We start from the raw sequence: 24441 nt of genomic DNA, 5'->3' as shown, positions 1-24441 counted from the left end.
AATTCAATCCCACAAAGTGTAGTGATATACTTTGAAACTTGAAGATGGAGCTCAGGGTTAGTGGCATAATTCTTAATAATGTGGAGGAACAGAGGGATTTTGGGGTTTAAGTCTATGGATACCTCAAATTGCTGTATTGATATGGTGATTGATTGATAGATTGATAGGGTGGCTCATTAGTCAGGCAATTGAATTCATGTGCCTTGAGGTAATGTTGCAAATCTATAAATCTCTGGTTAGACCATACTTGAAATATTGTGTTATGTTCTGATCACCTCATTATAGAAAGGATGTGGAAGCTTTGGAGAGAGTGCAGAGCAGATTTACTAGGATGCTGCCTAGATTAGAGAGCAGGATGAATGGTTGAGCAAGCTTGGGCTTTTCTCTTTGGAGAGAAAGAGGACAAGAGGTGACTTGATGGAGGCATATAAGATGATTAAGGACATTGATTGAGTGGATAGCTAGTACCTATTTCTCCAGGATGAAAATGGACAATATGAGAGGGCATAATTTTAAGATGATTGGAGAAAAGTATACCATAGGGGGCATTCCAGAGGTAGGTTTTTTTACACAGAGAGGGTACTGCTAGGGATAGAAGTCGTGGTAGATACATTAGGAGGATTTAAAATAACATTAGGTGAGAAGATGGATGAGAGAAAATTGGAAGGCTAAGTGGGAGGGAAGTGTTAGATTGAGCATAGAACATAGCACATTAGTGTCATCACAAAGAAGGGACAACACCACTTCAAGTTCAAGTTTAATTGTCATTCAACCAGACACGAAAACCCATGAGTACAGGCAAATGAAAATGCGTTATTCCGGGGCCAAGGTGCAAAACACAGTACTGACTTTCACACACAACACAAGGCACTTATGGCACATATAAAATCGCAAGCACATATAAGAGATCATAGTCATAGAAAACTGGCGCACAGAAACAGGCCCTTCAGCCCATCTAGTCTGTGCCAAACCATTTAAACTACCTAATCCCATAGCACTCCATACTCCTCCCATCCATGTATCAATCCAAACTTCTCTTAAACAATGAAATCAGTAAAATACAGCCACACAAAAAAATGTAGTCCAAGATCCTGAGTCCATGAATGGTGTAGCAGTCTGCAGTCGAACACAGTACACAACTATTTTCTTAGAAGTTTTCATAGATCTTGCATGTCACCAAACCTTTGACAAACTTCTTTGGATGTCCAGTGGAAAGCATCCTAACTGGCTGCATCAAGCCCTGCTATGGGAACACCAATGCCCAGGAATAGAGAAGGTTAGTCTGATAAAGTCCAAGCCACCACAAATGAAGCTCTCTCCACCACAGAGTACATTTATATGGAGCTCAGCCAGCAGAAAGCAACAGCCATCATCAAAGACCCTTTACCCTTGCCCAAGTCAGGTCTGAACCCACAGCCTGTTTCTCTACAGATACTAATCACCCCATTGATTATTTCCAATATTGTTATGATTATTTCTGCTTTCCATCATCCATTGTTTTATGCTGCTGTAGAAGTCACTGATATTTCACTTAACTGCTTCAGAGCAGTTCACGCTCTTACCAGATATTTTGTTGTCACTGTACTCTGGTGCTAGATGTAAAACCACATTTCTTACTTAGTTGAGGCAAATGGATAATAACAAAGTTCTGAAGGCATCACTCCCAAGTAAAATAAAATAGCCTCTTCCTCATACGTTACTTCATGATCGGTTAATGCCTTCCATTTCTATTTTAATCATCTCTGTGATACTTGAGTTAATGTACAGCATTGTATGGTATATATTTCCCACATAGCTTTCGCATAGCTTCCCACAAACACTACCATATGTTCTATGTCAAACCGTGAGTCTTTCAGCAGCACTGTGAGAGCTTCCCTTCATTGTCATTCTTACCCTCATTTTTACATTCTTTGTTGAAAACAAATGTGTGAAGAAGGAAAATTATATTGAATAAACCAAATCAAAGATTAGCAAATGGCAAAGGTAAAGACATGGGGGATTTGATTAGTTAAGGTCTGATGATAAATGCGGCTCAGTGGAGTAGAGATCAGGAGTTAAATCAGAGGTTCCCAACCTTTACTATGCCATGGACCCATACCATTAAGCACCCACGGACGCCAGGTTGGGAACTCCTAAGTTAAATCATCAAGAATGTTGAGGGAATTAGCTACTTACAAACAAGCTTGAGTATTGTATGAGTATTCAGGTGGCAGCTAGAGATGTACACCTGCTTTGTTACTGTTCGCTCAGCACTCTCTGTTCAGAATGAGGTGAGAGCTCATTAAAACCTAGCGATTGGTGAAGGTCTTGATACAGTGAATGTACAGAGGATGTTTGCTTTGGTGGGAGAGTCTAAGGACAGAGGATACCACCTCAGCATCCTTTAAGAATTGAGATGAGGAGGAATTTCTTTAGCCAGAGAGTGGTAAATCCATGGAAATCTTTGCCACAGTTAGCTGTGGAGGCCAAGTCTTTACGTATATTTAAGGCAGAGGTTGATAGATTTTTGAGTGGTCAGAGCATGAAGGGATACAGACAGAAGGGAGGGCAAGCATATTGGTGTCAATGATATAGGTAGGAAAAGGGAGGAGGTCCTGAAAACAGAATACAGGAAGTTAGGAAGGAAGTTGAGCAGCTGGTCCTCAAGTGTACTAATCTCAGGATTGCTGCCTGTGCCACGTGACAGTGAGGAGAGAAATAAAACAAAGTGGCAGATAAATGTATGGCTGAAGAATTGGAGCAGGGGGCAGAGATCTAGCTTTCTGGATCATTGGAACCTATTCTTGGGCAGGTGTGACCTGTACAAAAGGGACAGGTTGCACTTGAATCCAAGGGGGACCAATATGCTTGCGGTAGGTTTGCGAAAACTGTTGCGAGTGGTTTAAACTAATATGGTAGGGGATGGGAACCAGTATGATAGAGCTGAGGATGAGCCGGCAGATTTGCAAGTAGATGACGGGTGTAACATGAATGTAAGGAAGGACAAGCCAATGACTGGGTACAAAAGAATGCAGGACTGAAGGTATTGTATTTAAATGCATATAGTCTTCAAAATAAAGTGAATGAACTGATGGTGCAATTAAAGATCGGTTGGTATAACGTGGCCATTACTGAGTTGAGACTGAAAAAAGGTCATAGTTGGGAGCTTAATATCAAAGGATATACTTTGTATCAAAATGACAGGCAGGAAGGCATAGATGGTTCTGTGGCTCTACAGGTAAGAGATAGAATTACATCTTTAGAAAGAGGTGACATAGGATCAGAGAATATCGAATCTTTGTGGGTGGAGACAAGAAACTGTAAGGACAAAAGAACCATTACAGGAATTACATGTAGGCCTCCAAATTGTATCCAAGAGGTGAGGTTGAGATGGCAGAGGGAACTGGAAAGGGAATGCAATACGGATAATGTCACAATCGTAATGGGCAAATTCAATGGGATTGGGAGAAACAGACTGGGGATGGATTATAAGAGAGGGAATTTGTTGAATATGTATGAGATGAATTTTTAGAGCAGCTTGTGCTTGAGCCTACTTGGGGAAAGGCCATCTTAGACTGAGTGTTGTGCAATAATCCAGATTTTTATTAGGGAGCTTAATGTAAATGAACCCTTAGAAGACAGTGATCATAACATGGTTAAATTCATGCTGTAGTTTGAGAGGGATAAGCAAACATCTCATGTTTCAGAGTTACAAAGGCATGAGAGGAGAGCTTGGCCAGGTTGATTGGAGGGGGATAGTAGCGGGGATGACGGCAGAGCAGATGTGGCTGAAGTTTTTTGGGAATAGTTCACAAGGTGCAGTATTGATATGTCCAATAAAAGAAAGTAGTTCTCAAATGGCTAGGGTAGGCAAATGTGACTGACAAGGGAAGTTAAGGACTACATAAACGACAAAGAAAGAGCATATAGTGTAGCAAAAGTGAGTGGGAAGTTGGATGATTGGGAAGTTATTAAAATCGAACAAAAGATAGCTAAAAGCCGTAAGAATGGAAAAGATGGAATATGAGGGCAAACTAGCCAATGATATAAAGCAGGATACTGAAAGATTCCCAGTTATATAAAGAGTAAAAGGGAAATGAGAGTTGATATTGGCCCACAGGAAAATGATGCTAGTGAAGTAATAATAGGGGACAAAGAAATGACAGGTGAACTTAATAGGTACTTTGCACCTGTCTTCACTGTGGAAGACACTAGCAGTATGCCAGAGGTCTGTTAGTGTCAGGGAGCAGGAGTGAGTGCCATTGCTATAACAAAGAAAAAAGTGCTAGGCAAACTGAATGGTTTTAAGGTGAGCAACATAGACTACATTCTAGAGTTCTGAAAGAGGTTGCTGTAGTGATAGCAAATGTATTGGTTATGGTCTTTCAAGAATCATTTGATTCCAGTTTGGTTTCAGAGGACTGGAACATTGCAAATGTCACTCCACTCTTTAAGAAGGGAGAGAGACGAAACAAAGGAAATTATAGGCAGGTTCCCTAACCTCAGTGGTTGAGAAAGTGTTGGAGTTCATTGTTGAGGATGAGGCTTTGAGGTACTTGGAGACTAATGATAAAATAAGTCAAAGTCAGCATGTTTTCTGTAAAGCGAAATTTTGCCTGAGTTCTTTGAGGAATAAACAAGCAGGGTGGACAAAGAGACAGTGGATACCATTTACTTGGATTTTCAGAAGGCATTTGATAAGGTGCCACACATGAGGCTGCTTAACAAGATAAAATCCCGTAGCATTACAGGAAAGTTAAAGGCATGGACAGAGTAATGACTGACAGGCAGGAGGCAGAAAGTGGTTGGCTGCCAGTGGCTAGTGATGTTCCTCAGTGGTCGGTATTCAGATCACTACTTTTCACTTTGTTTGTCAGTGATTTAGATAACGGAACTGATGGCTTTGTGGCAAAGTTTGCAGATGATATGAAGATAGGTCAAGGGCTAGGTAGTGCTGAGGAAGCAATGCAATTGTGGAAGGCCTTAGACAAGTTGGAAGAATGGGCAAAAAGTGGCAGATGGAATACAGTGTTGGAAATGTATGATAATGCATTTTGGTAAAAGGAACAATAGTGTGGACTATTACCTGAATGGAGAGAACAATTCAAACATCAGAGGTGTGAAGGGACTAAGGAGTCTGCGATAAAGAAGGCAAATGCAATTTTTAAAACAGGGAGGTAATGCTGAGGCTCTATAAGACTCTAATCAAGCTGCACTTGGAGTATTGTCAACAGTTTTGGATCTCATATCAGAAATGATGTGCTGTCTTAGGATGTTCATGAGGATGATTCTGGGAATGAAAGGGTTAAGATATGAGGAGCATTTGGCACCTTTGGGCCTATACTCATTGGAATTTAAAAGAATGCAGAGGAGATCTCATTGAAACCTATTGAATGTTGAAAGGACTAGATAAGGTGGATGTGGAGAGGATGTATCCTCCAGTGAGGTGTCCAGAACTAGAGGACACTGCCTCAAAATTGAGGGGTGACCCTTTAGAACAGAGGCAGGGAGGAATTTTTTTATCCAGAGAGCAGTGAATCTGTGAAATGCTCTGCCACAGACAGTGTGGAGGCCAAGACCAAGGGTATATTTAAAGCAAAAGTTGATAGTTTCCTGATGGGTCAGGGCACAAAGTAATGGCAAGAAGGCAGGTGTTCAGGGTTGACTGCAATTCAGGATCAGCTGTGATGGAATCGCAGAGCAGATGCAATGGGCTGAATGGTCTAATTCTGCTTTTATATCACACACACACACACACACACACGCACACACACACATATTCCTTATTCACTTTGATTTTCTTCTTCACCGTTTCCAATTGTAACCTTCGAAGCTTATGCCTGACTTTTTCCCCTTTATTAGATTAAAATTTGGACCTGAGCAAATAGTTCCATATGAGGTATAATTTAGAGTACCGTGTAAAAGTCTTAGGAACATATAGATAGAATTTCCAAGATGGCAGCATGACGCAGCTTGCAGCGGCCACTCCGGAGCTGATTATCTGTTATTTGCGAAGTGGGGTGCTGTGCGCAATCATAATCGGTTGAAAACGGACGTGGGAGCACGGAGGAACATCTGGAAATCTCCAGGAAGACCTTCTTCATTGCAGCTGCTGTTGTGAGGTCCGGGACTCTGCTGGGAAGAACAGGCCCCCAGTCCTCGGGGTCGCGTTGCTGATGGCTGTTGGCGGGGCTGTCTTAATATGCTTGGCAGAAGATGGTGCTCGGAGAAGCTGTGCCGGAGGGAATGGTCATCAGCTCGGAGGTTCGATGGACTTGGAATCCGCTGCGGTCAGGTCGCTGTCGGTGTGTGCTGTGTCTGCAAGGCTGGGTTCGACAGAGCTTTCATTGTGTGCTGCATCTGCGAGGCTGAGTCGGGTGGCGCCGTGGAAGCCCATGGGGGGGGGGGGGTATTCCCTTCTGCCGCCAGCATGGGATGGCAAGTCTGTCGGGACCCTGGGGACTTGTGGAAACTGTGGTGATTTCTTTTGAACTTACAGTCCTTTAACATCTTGGACTACTTTTACTGTGCCCATAGTCTGTTTTTTATCAATTATGCTATTGTTTGCACTGTTATAACTATATATTGTAACTATGTGGTTTTGTGCAGGTCTTGTAGTTTTAGTTTTTGGTCTTGTTTGTCTGGTGGATTTGGAGCTCCTTTCCGGGGAACGCGCTAAGACGGTAGCGCGATATTAATACGCAGCAGCCTCTCCAGACTCTGGATTGGGGATTGCCAAACGTTATGTGGATTTTCTGGTGTAGTCTGTTTTGTCATATGCTTTTGTGATATCATTCTGGAGGAACATTGTCTCATTTTTTAACTGCATTGCATTTGTGGTTTCTAAATGACAATAAACTAAATCTGAATCTGAATAGCTAGGGTGCGTCGGACTTTTGCCCAGTACTGTAGCAATTTTGTGTATTGCGCTGTACTACTGCCACAGAAAAAGCAAATTTCTTGACATTCGTGAGCGCTGATAAACCTGATTCTGAAATGGGTCTTTATTGGGGACGTAGAATGGGAAGAGGTCAGGGAGAAGTGAAAAGGATAAGGGAGAGGGGAGGGAGTGGGAAGCACCAGGGAGACATTCTGTAATGACCGATTTACCAATTGTTTGGAATCAAGTGACTTTGCCTGATGTCTCAGGGCTGGGTATGTCTGCATCCACACCTTCCACTGCCCCTGGCACTCCTTCTCTGCCACCTGGCCCACTCTCCTCCTGCAGAGCTCCACCCTTGCCATTCCCAACATCCTTTGCTCCTGCCAAGTTTACAAACTCACTCTGCACTCTGACAAATACAGTGCTGTGCAGAAGTCTTAGGCCTCCTAGCTATAAGACTTTTGCTTAGTATTGTATGCAACACAGATTAGGCGAAGAAGCAGGTCACCTAGTCTCTTAAGCATTCTCCTCCATATACTGCAATTGATTTTATTACAGCCATTCTCTTTACTCTTGTCCATCTCTCCAGCTGGTAACTCTTCATTCCTTTGCTTATCATGTCTATTTATATCTGCCTTAGAATAATCAAAGCTCTCCTCCTTTGAGGAAGAAAATTTCAAAGCCGCACAAATTTCTGTGAGAAAAATGAGCCAATCTCTGTCGGGTTATGTGAATGGTGACCCTTTCTTATTAAGAAGGACAAAGACAGTGATGAATGGGAAAGGAGAATATGAGAACCTATTGGTGAGAAACCGAAACCAACAGGCTGATTTTAAAAAATCTTCTAGAGATGTACTGTATAAAATGGAAAGAATTAGCAAGGTGAATATGGCTCCCACACAGACTGATCCAGGACAAAATTATTTGAGGGAATGAGGAAATGATAAAAAAAAAGAACAAAACCTTTTTCATGAAAATAACTTGAAATAATGGAGAATGGCAAAATCAAGTTATAGGAAGTTAGTTTTAATGAAAGAAGCAATATTAGAGGAATTCATGGGTTTGGAAGTCAAAATATCTCTGGGGTGTGTGCACCTGTAATTTCTGGATAGAGGCAATTATAGACGTAGAGATATAATCTTCCAAAATTCTAAACAGTTTACAGAGATCAGGACTCTGAAGGGTCTCAATCTGAAATTTTGACTGTTTATTCCCTTCCAAAGATGCTGACTGACCTGTTGCATTCTTCACAGTGTTTTGTGTGTGACGTTCAAGATTTCTAGGATCTCCAGAAACACTTGTATCTCCATTTCATTTTTTTTATTCTTCTTTCCAAAGTAGAGACCCTCAACATTCTCCACATTAGACTCCATCAGCCAGCTTCTTTCCCAGTTGCCTCGTCTAGCTATATCTCTTTGCAAGCTCTTTGTTTGCTCCTCATAACTTGTTAAGAAATTTTTTTTTTATCTTCAGCAAATTTAGTGACAATACATACAGTGTCTTTGCCTAACTCTTTAGTAGCGATTGGAAATAGCTGTTGCTCCAGTAATAATTCCTCATTTGAACTTACTCTTTAAGTTGAATAGGCCAATTCCTGCTGGTCCTTTGAAGCTTACCTAGGAAGGTTCAGACAGGAATCAAGTACTGTTAAACATAAGAAATTCTGCAGATACTGGAAATCTTCAGAATACACAGAAAGTGCTGGAGGACTCAGCAAGAGAGGGAGCACCTATGGAAAAGAATAAGCAGTCGATGTGGGCTGAGATACTTCATCGGGACTGGAAAGGAAGGGGGAAGAAAGCAGAATAACAAGGTGAAGGGAGGAGAAGGAGAACAAGCTGGCAGATGATAGCTGAAACCAAGTGAGGGCGATAACTGTGTGGATGGGGAGGGAGGGATGAAGTAAGAAGCTGATAGGTAATGAGTGAAAGAAGTAAAGGGCTGAAGAAGAAGGAATCTGATAGGAAAGGACAGTGGACCATGGAAGAAAGATGGAGATGGGAAACTGAAAGAAGGTGATGGATAGGTGAAGGGAAAGGAAAGGGTGAGAGGGGAGCCAGAATAGGGAACAGCAAAGGAGTTGAGGCTAAAATTACTGAAGTTTAGAGAAATTGATGTTCATGCATCAGATTGGAGGCTAGTTAGATAGAATATGAGATTTTGCTTCCTCAATTTGACATTGTCGTCATCATGGCAATAGAGGAGGCCATGGACTGCCATGTCAAAATGGGAATGTGAAATCGAATTGAAAAGCGTGGCCTCCAGGGTATCGCACCTTTCACGGTAGACAGAGCAAAGGTGCTTGATGAGCACTGTTATTCGGATATGTGTGACTTTAACGATGTACTTCCCAACTATCTGCACCATTCAGAGATACTGTAATGGCTTTGCTTGATCCCTGAGGAATTTCCTACTGCATAACATTGATGATATTCTCTTGCATCTGGTAGATATCCCTGAGGAGAATTAGATTCTTTTGAAAAGCAGACAGCAGTATTAATTGCTGCTGTTCCAGCACGTCAGTACAGGAAACATGCATAGATTCTATAAACAATGTCATTGAATTCTCCCTTCCACAGAACAGTAGCATAGTGAGCTAGCAGCCAGTGGTGTCAAATACTGATCTGGTGATTGAATCCTGCTGGAGCAGCTGGGATATTTAATTTCAATTAATTAAGTCTTAAGTTTACTTAAAAGGCAAATTGCCAGATTCACTAATGGGACCGTGAAACTTCTGGATTGTCATAAAAAATTACTGCTTCTCTGACATCTTTTAACCAATACGTATATCCAACCCATCAATATGTTTAGATACACTATGATCAATTCAGTTAATCTTCATTAACATGGATATAATTTTCTTTTGATTGAATCCTTTCTCATAAAAGTTGAGTATTCTGTATGTTTAGTTTATGTTTTTTGTGTATGTTGTTTACATGATGTAGTGTGCTTATGACACTGATACATGTAAGTTTTTCATTGCACCTGTGCATACATGTACTTCATTTGTACATGTATACACATATATAAATGAACTTGACTTAGACGATAAGACCATAGGACACAGGAGTAGAATTAGGCCATTTGGCCTATCAAATCTGCTCAGCCATTTAATCGTGCCTGATCCCCATCCTCAGCCCCACTCTTTGGCCTTCTCCCCATAACCCTTGATGCCATATCCAATCAAGAAACTGTCAAACTCTGCCTTAAATACACCCAATAACCTCGACTTCACAGCTGCCTGTGGTGATAAATTTCACAAATTCACCACTATCTGGCAAAGAGATTTCTCTGCATCTTTGTTTTAAATAGACAACCCTCTGTCCTGAGGCTGTGCCCTCTTGTCCTAGACTCTCCCACCATGGGAAACATCCTTTCCACATCTACTCTGTCTAGGCCTTCCAACATTCAAAAGGTTTCAATAAGATCTCCCCTCATCCTTCTCAATTCCACCAAGTACAGACCCAGAACCATCAAAAGTTCCTCGTATGAGAACTCTTTCATTCCCAGAATCATCCTTGTGAACCTCCTCTGAACCCTCTCCAATGCCAGCACATCTTTTCTTAGATGAGGAACCCAAAACTGTTCACAATGCTCAAGGTTAGGTCTCACCAGTGCCTTTAGAAAGCCTAGGCATCACATCCCTGTTCTTGTATTCTAGACATTTTGAAATGAACACTAACATTTCATTTCCCTTCCTCACTACTGACTCAATCTGCAAATTAACCTTTAGGGTGTTCTGCACAATGACAGCCAAGTCCCTTTGCATCTCAGATTATTGGATTTTTACCCCGTTCAGAAAATAGTCTGTGCCTTTACTTCTTCTACTAAAGTGCATGACCATGCACTTTCCAACATTGTATTTCATTTGTCACTTTTCTTGCCCATGCTCCTATTCTGTCTAAGTTCTTCTGCAGTCTTACTCTTTCCTCAATACTACCTTCCCCTCCACCAATCTTCATATCATCTGCAAACTTTGCAACAAAGCCATCAATTCCATCATCTAAATCATTGATACACAGCATAAAAAGAAGTGATCCCAACACCAACCCCTGCAGAACACCACTACCCACTGGCAGTCAAATGGAAAAGGATTCTTTTATTCCCGCTTGCTGCCTCCTACCAATTAGCCAATGCTCTAACCATGCCAAAACCTTTCCTGTAATACCTTGGGCTCTTAACTTGGTAAGTAGTCTCATGTGTGACACCTTGTCAAAGGTCTTCTGAAAATCCAAATATACAACATTCACTGCATCTCCTTTATCTATCTTACTTGTAATATCCTTGAAGAATTCCAAAAGGTTTGTCAGGCAAGATTTTCCCTTAAGGATCCATACTAACTTTGTCCTACCTTGTCCTGTGTCACCAAGTGCTGCATATTCTCATCTCTAACAATTGACTCCAACATCTTCCCAACCACTGAGGTCAAGCTAGCCAGTCTATAATTTCCTTCCTGCTGCCTCCCTCCTTACTTAAAGAATGGAATGGCATTTGCATTTTTCCAGTCCTGCAGAACCATGCTAGAGTCCAATGATTCTAGAAAGATCATTACTAATGCCTCCACAATCTCTACTACTACCTCTTCCAGAACCCTACTGTGCAATTCATCTGGTCCGGGAGACTTTTAGATCTTTCAGCTTATTGAGCACCTTCTCCCTTGTAATAGTAACTGCACCAACTTCTCTTCCTTCACACCCTACAACATTTGGCACACTGCTAGTGCCTTCCACAGTGAAGACTGATGCAAAATACTCATTTAGTTCATCTGTCATCTCCTTGCCCCCCTTATTATTTCTCTGGCCTCATTTTCTTGTGGTCCAATTTCCACTCTTAATTCTTTTTTATTTTTTATACACTTGAAAAAGCTTTTTCTATCCACCTTGATATTGTTAGCTAGTTTGCTTTCATATTTCATCTTTTCCCTCCTAATAATACTCTTACTTGCTTTCTGTAGGTTTTTATAAGCTTCCCAATTCTTTAGCTTCCCATTAATTTTTGTTTTTGTAGTATGTCCTTTCTTTTGCTTTTACATTAGCTTCGATTACCCTTGTCCACCATGGTTGTACTATTTTACCTTTTGAGTATTTTTTTTAATTTTTAGAATACATCTATCCTGCACCTTCCTCCTTTTTCCAAAAACTCAGACCATTGCTGCCCTGTTGTCAGCCCTGCCAGCATCTCCTTTCAATTCATTTTGTCCAAATCCTCTCTCATTCCACTGTAATTTCCTTTTCTCCACTGAAATACTGCTACATCAGACTGTACTTTCTCCCTATCAGATCTCAAGTTGAAGGCAGTCATATTGTGATCACTCTCTCCAAAGTGTCCCTTTACCTTAAGCTCCCTAATTGCCTCCAGTTCATTACATAACATCCATTCCAGTATAGCTGATCCCCTAGTAGGCTCAACTACAAGCTGCTCTAAAATGCCATCTCAAAGGCATTCAACAAATCCGCTCTCTTGAGATCCATTACCGACCTGATTTCCCAATCTACTTACACATTAAAATCTCCCATGACTATCATAACATTACCCTTTTGACACACCTTTATTATTTTCTATTGTATACTGTAGTCCACATTCTAGCTGCTGTTTGGAGATCTGAATGTACCTGCCATCAGGGTCCTTTTACCCTTGCAGTTCCTTAACTCAACCCACAAGGATTCAACATCTTTTGATCCTATGTCACATCTTTCTAATGATTTGATGCCATTCTCTACCAGCAGAGCCATGCCACCCCCTCTGCCTACCTTCCTATCCCTCTGATACAATGTGTAACCTTGGACATTCAGCTCCCAACTACAAACATACTTCAGCCACAGCGTTATACCTGATAATCTGTAATAGTGCAACAAGATCATCCACTTTATTTCTTATACTCTGTGCATGAGAGCTGTATTTACTACCCTTTTTGATTTTGCATCCCTAATGCACTGACATTCACCCTGCTGGTTGCAATTTTGTCTTAGCATCTATCTGGTCTTCCTAACAGTCGGACTGCATGCTATATTTGTTTTTTTTGCACCATCAGTCCTATCTTGAGTTCCAGCACACCGGTTCCTATCCCCTGCCAAATTAGTTTAAATCCTGCCCAACAGCTCTACAAACCTGCCCATGGGAACATTGGTTTCTCTTGGATTCAGATGCAATCATCCCTTTTGTACAGGTCATACCCCCCCTCCCCCCAGAAGAGATCCCAATGACCCAAGAACCTGAAGCCCTGCTCCTGCACTAGCTTCTTAGGCACACATTAACCAGTCAAACCATCCTGTTTCTAACCTCAATGGTTCATGGCACAAGCAGCAATCCAGAAATTACTGCCCTGGAGGTCCTGCTTCTCAGCTTTCTGCCTAGCTCTCTAAATTTTCACTACAGGACCTCTTTGCTTCTCCTTCCTATGTCATTGCTGCCAGTATGTAGCAAGATTTCTGGCTGCTCCCCCCTACCCCTCCAAAATGCAGTGGATACGATCAGAGATGTCCCTGACCCTAGCGCCTGGGAGGCAACCTACTAACTGGGTGTCCTTTCACGTCCACAGAGTCTCCTGTCTGTTCGTCTGACTATTGAGTCCTCTATTACTACTGCCCCCCTCTTCCCACTCTTTCCTTTCTGCACCACAGACCCATGTTCACAGCCAGTAACCTGGTCTTCGCGGCATTCCCCTGGGAGGTCACCCCCACAACAGTATCCAAAATGATATAATTATTATTGAGAGTAATGGTCACAGGGGTGCTCTGTGTTAACTGCCTATTCACTGTCCCATTCCTTCTACTGACAGAAACGCAGCTACTCACCTCCTGCAACTTAGGGGTGACAACTTCCCTGTAACTCCAAATCAATGATCTCCTCACTCTCCTGTACAAGCTGAAGGTCGTCCAGCTGCTGCTCCAGATCCCTAACACCGTCTTCAAGGAGCTGCAGCTGGATGCACCACGCAGGTGTAGTTCCCGGGAGACTCTGTGTCTCCCAGGACTCCAATATCTGGCAAGAACACACAATGGACATTTAAAATGCATTAAGTACTCATGACACAGTAAGAAAAAAAGGAAAACTTATCTAGACAACTTACCCAGAGCCAACGCCTCTTTCAGCCAAAGTTCGACACCACCACTCTCACCACTGGCACACTCCTGACAATGGCCGCCCTACTCGTTCATTCTGCATTTTTATTTACTCTTCTCTGGGCTGCTCCTGCCACTGATTGGGATGCCAATTTTTAAAAAAAATTAATCATGTTAAGTTAATCATTTTGAGACCGTGGCCATTGCATACAATGCCAGCATTTGAAGTTAAATGTTTATGGTCCCCAAAATAATTAAGAAGCAACCAATTTCAACGTCAAATTAATGCATTCATTTCAAGAGGTCGAGAATAACAACAGCAGGATGTGATGCTGAGGCTTTTTAAAGGCACTGGTGAGGCCTCACCTTGAGAATTGTGAACAGTTTTGTGTTCCTTATCTAAGAAAATATGCGCTGGTATTGAAGAGGATTTGGAGGAGGCTCACGAAGAGGAGTCTGGGAAAGAAAGGTTTATCACATGAGGAACATTTGATAGCTCTGGGTATGTAGGTGCATTCTCGGACAAGAGAGCGCAGGTCAGGCTAGAGGGGTGTCCACTTAAAAGAGAGACGCAGAGAAATTTCTTTAGCCAGAGGGTAGTGAATTTGGGGAATTTGTTACCATGGGAAGCCAGGTCGTTGGGTGCAATGAAGGCAGGGATTGATCAATTCTTGATGGCCACAGCATCAAAGGTTACGGGGAGAAGTCTGGGGAGTGGGGCTGAGGAGGAGAAAAAAAGGATCAGCCATGACTGAATGATGGAACAGACATGATGGGCAAATGGCCTAATTGTACTCCCATGTCTTTTGGTCTTATGGGCCATAAAAAGAAATCTAAGTACATGTGCTTCCCCTAGAGCAGGGGTTTCCCAAACTTCTTTTATGCCAAGGGCCATTACCATGGACCAAGGTTGGGAACCTCTGCCTCGAGTATCACTGCTAAGGAATCATGAGAACGTAGAATTACACAAGTCTTTCAGCCCATGACGTTGTGCCAACCCTTTACCCTATTCCAAAATAAACCTAACCCTTCCCTCCCACATTCCATTTTTTCAATCATCTATGTGCCTATCTAAATGGATCATTGGATGGAGAAGCACTGCATATTGGAGCACAAGCCGAGAGATGTGTAGGTGAAATGTCTAAATGGATGTATAATATAAAATGCTCTGTAGTATGCATGACTCACCCAAATTTGGATGTCTTACAATCAAGCTAATGTTACGCCATCAATAAAAAATATTTAAAGGAAGTGAATCATTATTTCAAACAGGTTAAAATTTTTGTCCACATCTTGCATCTGTCCTGACAAGTTGAGAATGCAAGCCACTGATTGCAAAGGAAAGCATTTTGAAATTATTCCTGAGTGGACAAGCGGAACCATTGGATCACCTTAATATTGTGACTTCTCAACCGCTGAGATGTGACATTAAACAACAAAAAAACAGCTCAAGCATTTAAACCATAACAAGAAAGGCTGCAGGTGTTGGAAATCCAAAGCAACACACACAAAATGCTGGAGGAGCTCAGCAGGTCAGGTAGCATCTATTGAAAAGAGTAAACAGTCAACGTTTCAGGCCGAGACCCTTCATCAGGACAATTTATACCTAGCTAATTTTAAATAATAAATACTTACTAATATAAGACTATAAGACATAGAAGCAGAATTCAGCCACTCAGCCCATCAAATCTTCTCCGCCATTGCTTCATGGCTGATCCCAGATCCCACACCTATCTTCTGCCACATCCTTTGATGCCCTGGCCAATCAGGAAACGATTAACTTCCACCTTCAATATACCCACGGACTTGGCCTCCACATGAGTCTGCGGCAAAGCATTCCACAAATTCACTAATCCCTGGCTACAAAATTCCCCTTTACCTCTGATCTAAAATGTCACCCCTCAATTGTAAAGTTATGCCCTCTAGTTCTGCATACCACTACCAGAGAAAACATTCTCTCCGTTTCCATCCCATCTAGTCCTTTTAACATTCAGTAGGTTTCAATAAGATCCTTTCCCCCCCCCCCCCCCCCCGGCATTCTTCTAAATTCCTGTGAGTACAGGCCCAAAGGTGCCAAGCACACCTCATATGTTAACCCCTTCATTCCTGGAATCATCCTCATAAAACTCCTCTGGACTCTCTCCAATGACAACACATCCTTTCAGAGATATTGGGCCCAAAACTGTTGACAATACTTCAAGTGGCCTGACCAGAAACACAGAAACATAGAAAACCTATAACACCATACAGGCCCTTTGGCCCACAAAGCTGTGCTGAACATGTCCTACCTTAGAAATTAGCTGGGGTTACCCATAGCCTTCCATTTTTCTAAGTTCTATCTACCAGGCATCTCTTAAAAGACCCTATTGTATCCGCCTCCACCACCGTCGTTGGCAGCCCATTCCACTCATTCACCACTCTCTGTGTAAGAATCTTACCCCTGGCATCTCCGCTGTATCTACTTCCAAGCACATTAGAACTGTGCCCGCTCGTGCTAGCCATTTCAGCCCTGGGGAAAAGCCTCTGACTATCCACACGAACAATGCCTCGAAGACTCTTGTGAAGACTCAGAATTATCTTCTTGCTTTATATTCTATTCTCTTTGAAAAACAGTCTCAAGCTGTACATTAACTTTCCGAGAATCTTGCATGAGGACTCTTAAGTCCTTCTGCACCTCTGACATTTAAACTTTCTTCCCATTTAGATAATAGTCTACACTGTTGTTCCTTTTACTAAAATGCATTATCATACATTTCCAAACACTGTATCCCATCTTACCACTTTTTTGCCCATTCATTCAATTTGTGTAAGTCCTGCTGCAATTGCATTGCTTCCTCAGCACTACCTACCCCTCCACCTATCTTCATATCACCTGCAAACATTGCCACAAAGCCATCAATTCCATTATCCAAATCATTGACAAACAAAGTGAAAAGTAACAATAGACAATAGACAGAAGGTGCAGGAGTAGGCCATTCGGCCCTTCTAGCCAGCACTGCCATTCGCTGTAATCATGGCTGATCATACACAATCAATACCCTGTTCCTGCCTTCTCCCCATATCCCATGACCCCGCTATCTATAAGAGCTCTATCTAACTCTCTCTTGAATGCATCCAGAGACTTGGCCTCCACTGCCTTCTGGGGCAGAGCATTCCACATATCCACCACTCTCTGGATGAAAAAGTTTTTCTGCATCTCTGTTCTAAATGGCCTAACCCTTATTCTTAAACTGTGGCCTCTATTTCTGGACTCACCCATCAGCAGGAACATGCTTCCTGCCTCCAGTGTGTACAATCCCTTAATAATCTTTTATGTTTCAATCAGATCCTCTCTCATCCTTCTAAATTCTAGTGTATACAAGCCCAGTTGCTCCAATCTTTCAACATATGACAGTCCCGCCATTCTGGGAATTAACCTTGTGAACCTACGCTGCACTCACTCAATATCAAGAATGTCCTTCCTCAAATTTGGAGATGAAAACTGCACACAATACTCCAGGTGGGGTCTCACCAGGGCCCTGTACAGCTGCAGAAGGATCTCTTTACTCCTATATTTAATTCCTCTTGTTATAAAAGCCAGCATGCCATTAGCTTTCTTCACTGCCTGCTGTACCTGCATGCTTGCTTTCATTGACTGATGTACAAGAACACCTAGATCTCGTTGTACTTCCCCTTTTCCTAACTTGACTCCATTTAGATAGTAATCTGCCTTCCTGTTCTTGCCACCAAAGTGGATAACCTCACATTTATCCACATTAAACTGCATCTGCCATACATTTGCCCACTCACCCAACCTGTCCAAGTCACCCTGCATTCTCATAACATCCTCCTGACATTTCACACTGCCACCCAGCTTTGTGTCATCAGCAAATTTGCTAATGTTACTTTTAATCCCTTCATCTAAATCATTAATGTATATTGTAAACAGCTGCAGTCCCAGCACCGAACCTTGCGGTACCCCACTGGTCACGGCCTGCCATTCCGAAAGGGACCCGTTAATCGCTACTCTTTGTTTCCTTTCAGCCAGCCAATTTTCAATCCATGTCAGTACTTTGCCCCAATACCATGTGCCCTAAATTTGCCCACTAATCTCCAATGTAAGACTTTATCAAAAGCTTTCTGGAAGTCCAGGTACACCACATCCACTGGCTCTCCCTTATCCATTTTCACAGTTACATCCTCAAAAAACTCCAGAAGATGATGAAGGCATGATTTCCCCTTCATAAATCCATGGTGACTCGGACTGATCCTTCTACTCCTATCCAAATGTGTCGTAGTTTCCTCTTTTATAATTGACTCCAGCATCTTTCCCACCACTGAGGTCAGGCTAACCGATCTATAATTCCCTATTTTCTCTCTCCCTCCTTTCTTGAAAAGTGGGACAACAGTAGCCACCCTCCAATCAGCAGGAACTGTTCCTGAATCTATAGAACATTGGGAAAATGATTACCAATGCGTTCACGATTTCTAGAGCCACCTCTTTAAGTACCCTGGGATGCAGACCATCAGGTCCCGGGTACTTATCAGCCTTCAGACACAACAGTCTATCCAGCACCATTTCTTGCCTAATATAAATTTCCTTCAGTTCATCTTTTACCCTAGTTCCTTTGGCCACTATTACATCTGGGAGATTATTTGTGTCTTCCCTAGTGAAGACAGATCCAAAGTACCTGTTCAACTCGTCTGCCATTTCCTTGTCTCCCATAATAAATTCACCCGTTTCTGTCTTCAACGGCCCAATTTTGCTCTTAGCTATTTTTTTGCTATTCACATACCTAAAGAAGCTTTTACTATCCTTCTTTATATTCTTGGCTAGTTTACCTTTGTACCTCATTTTTCTTGGCGTATTGCCTTTTTTGTTATCTTATGTTGCTCTTTAAAAGCTTCCCAGTCCTCCGGTTTCCCGCTCATCTTTGCTATGTTATACTTCTTCTCTTTTATTTTTATACTGCCCTTTACTTCCCTCGTCAGCCACGGCCGCCCTTTACTCCCCTCAGGATCTTTCTTCCTCTTTGGAATGAACCGATCCTGCACCTTCTGCATTATTCCCAGAAATACCTGCCATTGTTGTTCCACTGTCTTCCCTGCTAGGGTATTGTTCCATTGAACTTTGGCCAGCTCCTCCCTCATAGCTCCATAGTTCCTTTTGTTCAACTGTAGTACTGACCCATTCGATTTTCCCTTCTCTTTCTCAAATTGTAGGTTAAAACATATCATATTATGGTCACTACCTCCTAATGGTTCCTTTACCTCAAGGTCCCTGATCAAATCCGGTTCATTGCACAAAACTAAATCTAGAATTGCCTTTTCCCTGGTAGGCTCCAGTACAAGCTGTTCTAAGAATCCATCTCGGAGGCACTCGACAAACTCCCGTTCTGATTCTCCCAGTCTACCTGCATGTTGAAATCCCCCATGACAACTGCATCATTACCTTTGTGACATGCCAATTTTAACTCTTCACCCTACCTCCAGACTGCTGTTTGGGGGCCTGTAGATAACTCCCATTAGGGTCTTTCTACCCTTAGAATTTCTCAGTTCTATCCATACTGACTCTACATCCCCTGATTCTATGTCCCCCCTCGCAAGGGACTGAATATCATTCCTCACCAACAGAGCCACCCCACCCCCTCTTCCAGTCCGTCTGTCATTTCAATAAGATGTATATCCTTGAATATTCATTTCCCAGGCCCTATCCGCTTGAAGCCATGTCTCAGTTATTTCCACAACATCGTACTTGCCAATTTCCAACTGAGTCTCAAGCTCATCTACTTTATTCCTTATACTTCGTCCATTCATATATAATACTTTTAATTTGTTACACCCCTCTTCTTTCATATCAATTCCTATTTCACTTGGCCTTACTGTATAATCTCTTCTTGGGCTTTCTACTCCATTGATTCTGTTGTCCTTTTTAACTTTCCCTATTTTCACTTTCCCTTTAACTCCATCCATATATTTCCAGTTCATCCCCTCCCCCCCCCCCAATTACTTAGTTCCTGTCTGTCCTTTGGATACAAAGTATCTCCTTTGATGTTAAGCTCCCAATTATGGCCTTCTTTCAGCCACAACTCAGTGATGCCCACAACGACATACTGACCAATCTCTAATTGTGCTATGAATTCATCCACCTTATTCCGAATGCTACGCGTGTTTAAATACAGTACCTCCAGTCCTGCATTGTTCATCATTTTGAATATTGCCTCTATGGTCCAATTTATCTCTTTGCTCAGACTGCATTTGTACCCTATCATTTGCTTGTCCTTCCTTACATTCATGTTACATCCATCATTTACTTGTAATCCTGCTGGCTCATCCTCAGCTCTATCGTACTGGTTCCCAACCCCTTGCCATATTAGTTTAAACCGCTCCCTGCAGCTCTAGTAAATCTGCCTGTAAGAATGTAAGAGCTTATCTCCTGATCAACCTTTTATATGTAAATTGTATACTTGAATCAAATTGTATTCGGTTGTGAAAATGGTTTTGTTAATTTATATAGCAGTCCATCAGAGTTTAAGACATAAATGCAGAATTTGGCCATTCAACTCATCCACATCAATTCAATAGAATTATCCTCATTCATAAGGATAATCTTAAAATGCTTTAACAGAGTTAAATTCTATCTAAATTCTATGCTGGCATGTAGAGAATCATAAAATAGTGAATAATTGACAATACACGTGTAAAATAAATGTTTCTAGAATTGTATATTTTATGCATGAAAAATATATAATTTATTGAAGCATTACAATTTAAATAACCTCTTCAATATACGTTTGTGAACCCCAGTTGGTAAATTTCAATATAAGTGCGCTCTACAATGTTAAAAAGCAATACATTTATCAGTCAGAGAAAGCAGTAAAATGTGATGGTTCATTATCCTCTATTTACACAAGTGCACAAAGTCAGAAGCATCCCCAAATTGACCAAGAAGAATTCATGGTGTTTGCACTGAAACATTGACCAGAGGATATCTGCTCATGTTTGTATATGTTATTGCTAAACAGAGCAAATAGAAGGAATCATTCCCACTGATAAGAGGTACAGTGAAGTACATTGCCTTTTGACTGTTAATCCTAGAAGCCACCAAATTCATTATTGCCTGCAAGCTGGACACAAACCATGCCTTAAGATTAGCTGGAAGCATTAGTAGCCAAATGGCCTTTAATTTTATTTTTTATCAAGACCCTCAAACTAATGGACTTTATCTGGGTTTGATTACTGTTTGAACTTGCTAGATAGCAAGGTTAAGTGCCTCCCTACCATGCCACAGCTAGTGTGGAACTTAGATAGTCTGTCAAAACAGTAAAGCAATGAACACTCACTCTTAGGTAATGATTTTAAGTACAGCCAAATGCCACATGCATCACAGCATCATCAGAAAAAAAAACACAGATCTATGTTCATGACCAGAAGCTTGAGCAATGAATGAGGTTGATTTAATTATTATCGTAAGAGGGAGAAAGTGGGGGGAGGTTGGCAAAGAGATAAAAAACTAAGGATGTGAATTCCAAAGACTTGTGCCTAGGACTGAACCAACAAAGCTACAGATATTCTGCTAAAGAGACTAGAATAATCCACCCTTATACTGGGAAAAAAGACTCTGATTACCTACTCTGCTTATGGCTCTCATATTGTTATAAAACTCCATAAAGACACTCTTCAGAATTTGATGTTCCAGTAAGAATAAGCCCAGACTTTCCAATCTCTGCTCATCATTCCAGGCAACATCCTAGTGAATACCTATCTTTCACTCTCTCTCTTGCTCCCACATACTTCCTGTTGTGTAGTAACCAGACTGTACATAAAGCTCTAAATGTGATCTAACTAATGTTTTGTACAGCTACATGATGACCCAACTCATTTCCATATATAATTGCTCTATCTATGATGGCTAGCATGCTAAACACCTTCTTCATTACTCTTAACCACCAATGACACATCGCCCAGCAATCCCTGGACTTGCACACAAGATTCATCTGTATCTCAACCCTTCTAAGGTCCTTACCATTTTATCTACCTATCTGTCTAAATTTTGACTTCCGAAAGTGAACTACCTTACACTTGACTGGACTGAATTTCATCTGCCACTGCTCTGTATACCTTCCCAGATGATTCCTTGCTATATATGACTCCACTAATATTTATGTTCTCTGCATCCTCACTAATCATGTACTGGTATTCTCATTCTAATTCTCATTATAGATATATATGTGTATATATATATATATATATAAAATGCCCTGTACTGTGCAAAAGACTTAGGCACATATATATATATAAAACTAGGGTGCCTAAGACTTTGTGCAGTACTGTATTTGTCAACAAGGAGCAGAGAGCAAGTTTGTAAAGGATGTTGGGAATGGCAAGGCTGGAGAACCCCAGAAGGGATGTGGGACAGGTAGCATAGAAGGAGTGCCAGGGGGGTGGGAGTGGCATGGGTGCAGGTGCAGACACACCCAGCCCTGAGACTCTAGTAAAGGACATTTGATTACAAACAATTGGTTAATTGATCATGACAAATTGTCTCTCTGGTGCTTCCCACTCCCTTCCCCTTTTCCCAACCATGATGCCCCTCTTTTTGACCCCCTCCTACTCTCAGTCCACATAGAGAACCAAATCAGAATCAGGTTTATCATCATTCACGTCATGAAATTAGTTTTGTTTCTGTGGCAGCAGTATAGTGCAATACATAACATCACTACAGCACTGTATATTCGTCTTAGGCACCCTAGTTTTATATATATATAGGTTCCAGCACCAAAGCCAGCACCATTTGTGACAGAATTGCAGTCAGATAAACACCCATCCACCATTTCATTCTGCCTCCTATTATCAAGTCATTCTTGCCAAAACACCTCAGATTCCTTAGGCCTCAAACTTCTGCTTCAGCCTACCAGATGGGACATTGTTAAAAGCCTTGCAGTCATCCACAATTTCTAAATGTTGATGTTTCATATCTTGGCTCTATCTCAAACTTCTGCTTGGTGTTTCTGTATTTTCCCTCATTAGGAAGAGGAGCTTGTACTTACCTGTACTAAAAAAAAATCCTAGTGACTCCTTAGACACGTGAGGAAAGGGTGGCATAAATTCCATCCATTCCAGACCAAAAGTCTGACTGCTACCTGGAAATGAATCGTCGAGAGCATGCTTTGGCAAAGTACGCAGCATGTCACCTATACTAGTCATCATTAAAGCATTTTTTTGCCTTAACTGAGTTCGTTAACAGTTCTGGTGATCACACCTTAAGAAAGGTGCAATGGCATTAGAGAGGATGTAGAGGAGTGCACCCAAGGTGCTGCATGGGGTGGATTGTTTAGGTTATGTGGAGAACATAGAACATAGAACATCAGGCTGATAGGGTAGTTAAGAAGGCCTATGGGATGCTAGGCTTCATTAACAGGGGGATTAAGTTCAAGAGTAGAGAGGTCATGTTGCAACTCTACAAATCTCTGGTGAGACCGCACTTACCCAGAGTATTGCGTTCAATTCTGGTCACATCATTATAGGAAGGATGTGGTAGCTATCACGAGGGTGTAGAGGAGATTTACCAGGATGTTGCCTGGTTTGGGGAACAAGTCATATGAAGCAAGGTTAAAAGAGCTGGGACTTTCCTCTTTGGCGCATAGAAGAATGAGAGGGGACTTGATAGAGGTCTACAAGATTATGAGAGGCATAGATAGGGTGGATAGTCAGTACCTGTTTCCCAGGGCGCCAATAGCAAACACCAGAGGGCATATGTACAGAATTAAGTGAGGGAAGTTTAGGGGAGACAGCAGGGGTATGTTTTTTACACAGAGTGTTGTGTGTGGCTGGAATGACTTGCCAGGGATGGTGGTGGAGGTTAATACATTAGGGGTATTTAAGAGCCTCTTGGACAGGCACATGGATGAAAGAAAAATAGAGGGTTATGGGGTAGTGTGGGTTTAGTACTTTTTTTAAGGATTATATACGTCAACACAACATGGAGGGTTGAAGGGCCTGTACTGTGCTGTAGTGTTCTATGGTTCTATAAAACATTACAGCACATTACAGGCCCTTTGGCCCACAATGTTGTGCTGACTCTTTACTCTAAGAGTAGAACCTGAAAAGGCTGGAGCTGTTTTTTTTCTGGAGGTGGTCAAGGGTAACCTGATTGAGGAATAAAATAATATGGAGTGTATAGATAATGTGGACAGCCAGAAACCTTTCCCATTATCAGAGGCAGATAACTCTAGAGGGGCATAGATTTAAGGTAAGTGGTAAGAAGTTTATTGGAATCGATAGGGAACCTTTTCCACCCAGAGAGTGATAAGGTCATGGATTGCACTGCTTGAGAGAGTAGTTGAAGCAACATTGAAGAAGTGTATAGATAAAGACTTAAATTGAAACGTCACGGAACGCTACAGGCTATGGGCTGGAAGGTGGGGCTAGGACAAATTTGCGCCCAATTGAGAACAAGCATGTGGTGGGCTGAAATCCTTGTTATATAATATATATAATATATATAACAAGTTTATATAGTTTATATATATAATCCTT

This window comes from Hypanus sabinus, chromosome 7 (genome assembly GCF_030144855.1).
Source record: "Hypanus sabinus isolate sHypSab1 chromosome 7, sHypSab1.hap1, whole genome shotgun sequence".
Lineage (NCBI taxonomy): Eukaryota > Metazoa > Chordata > Chondrichthyes > Myliobatiformes > Dasyatidae > Hypanus > Hypanus sabinus.
This window is presented reverse-complemented; position numbering follows the sequence as displayed.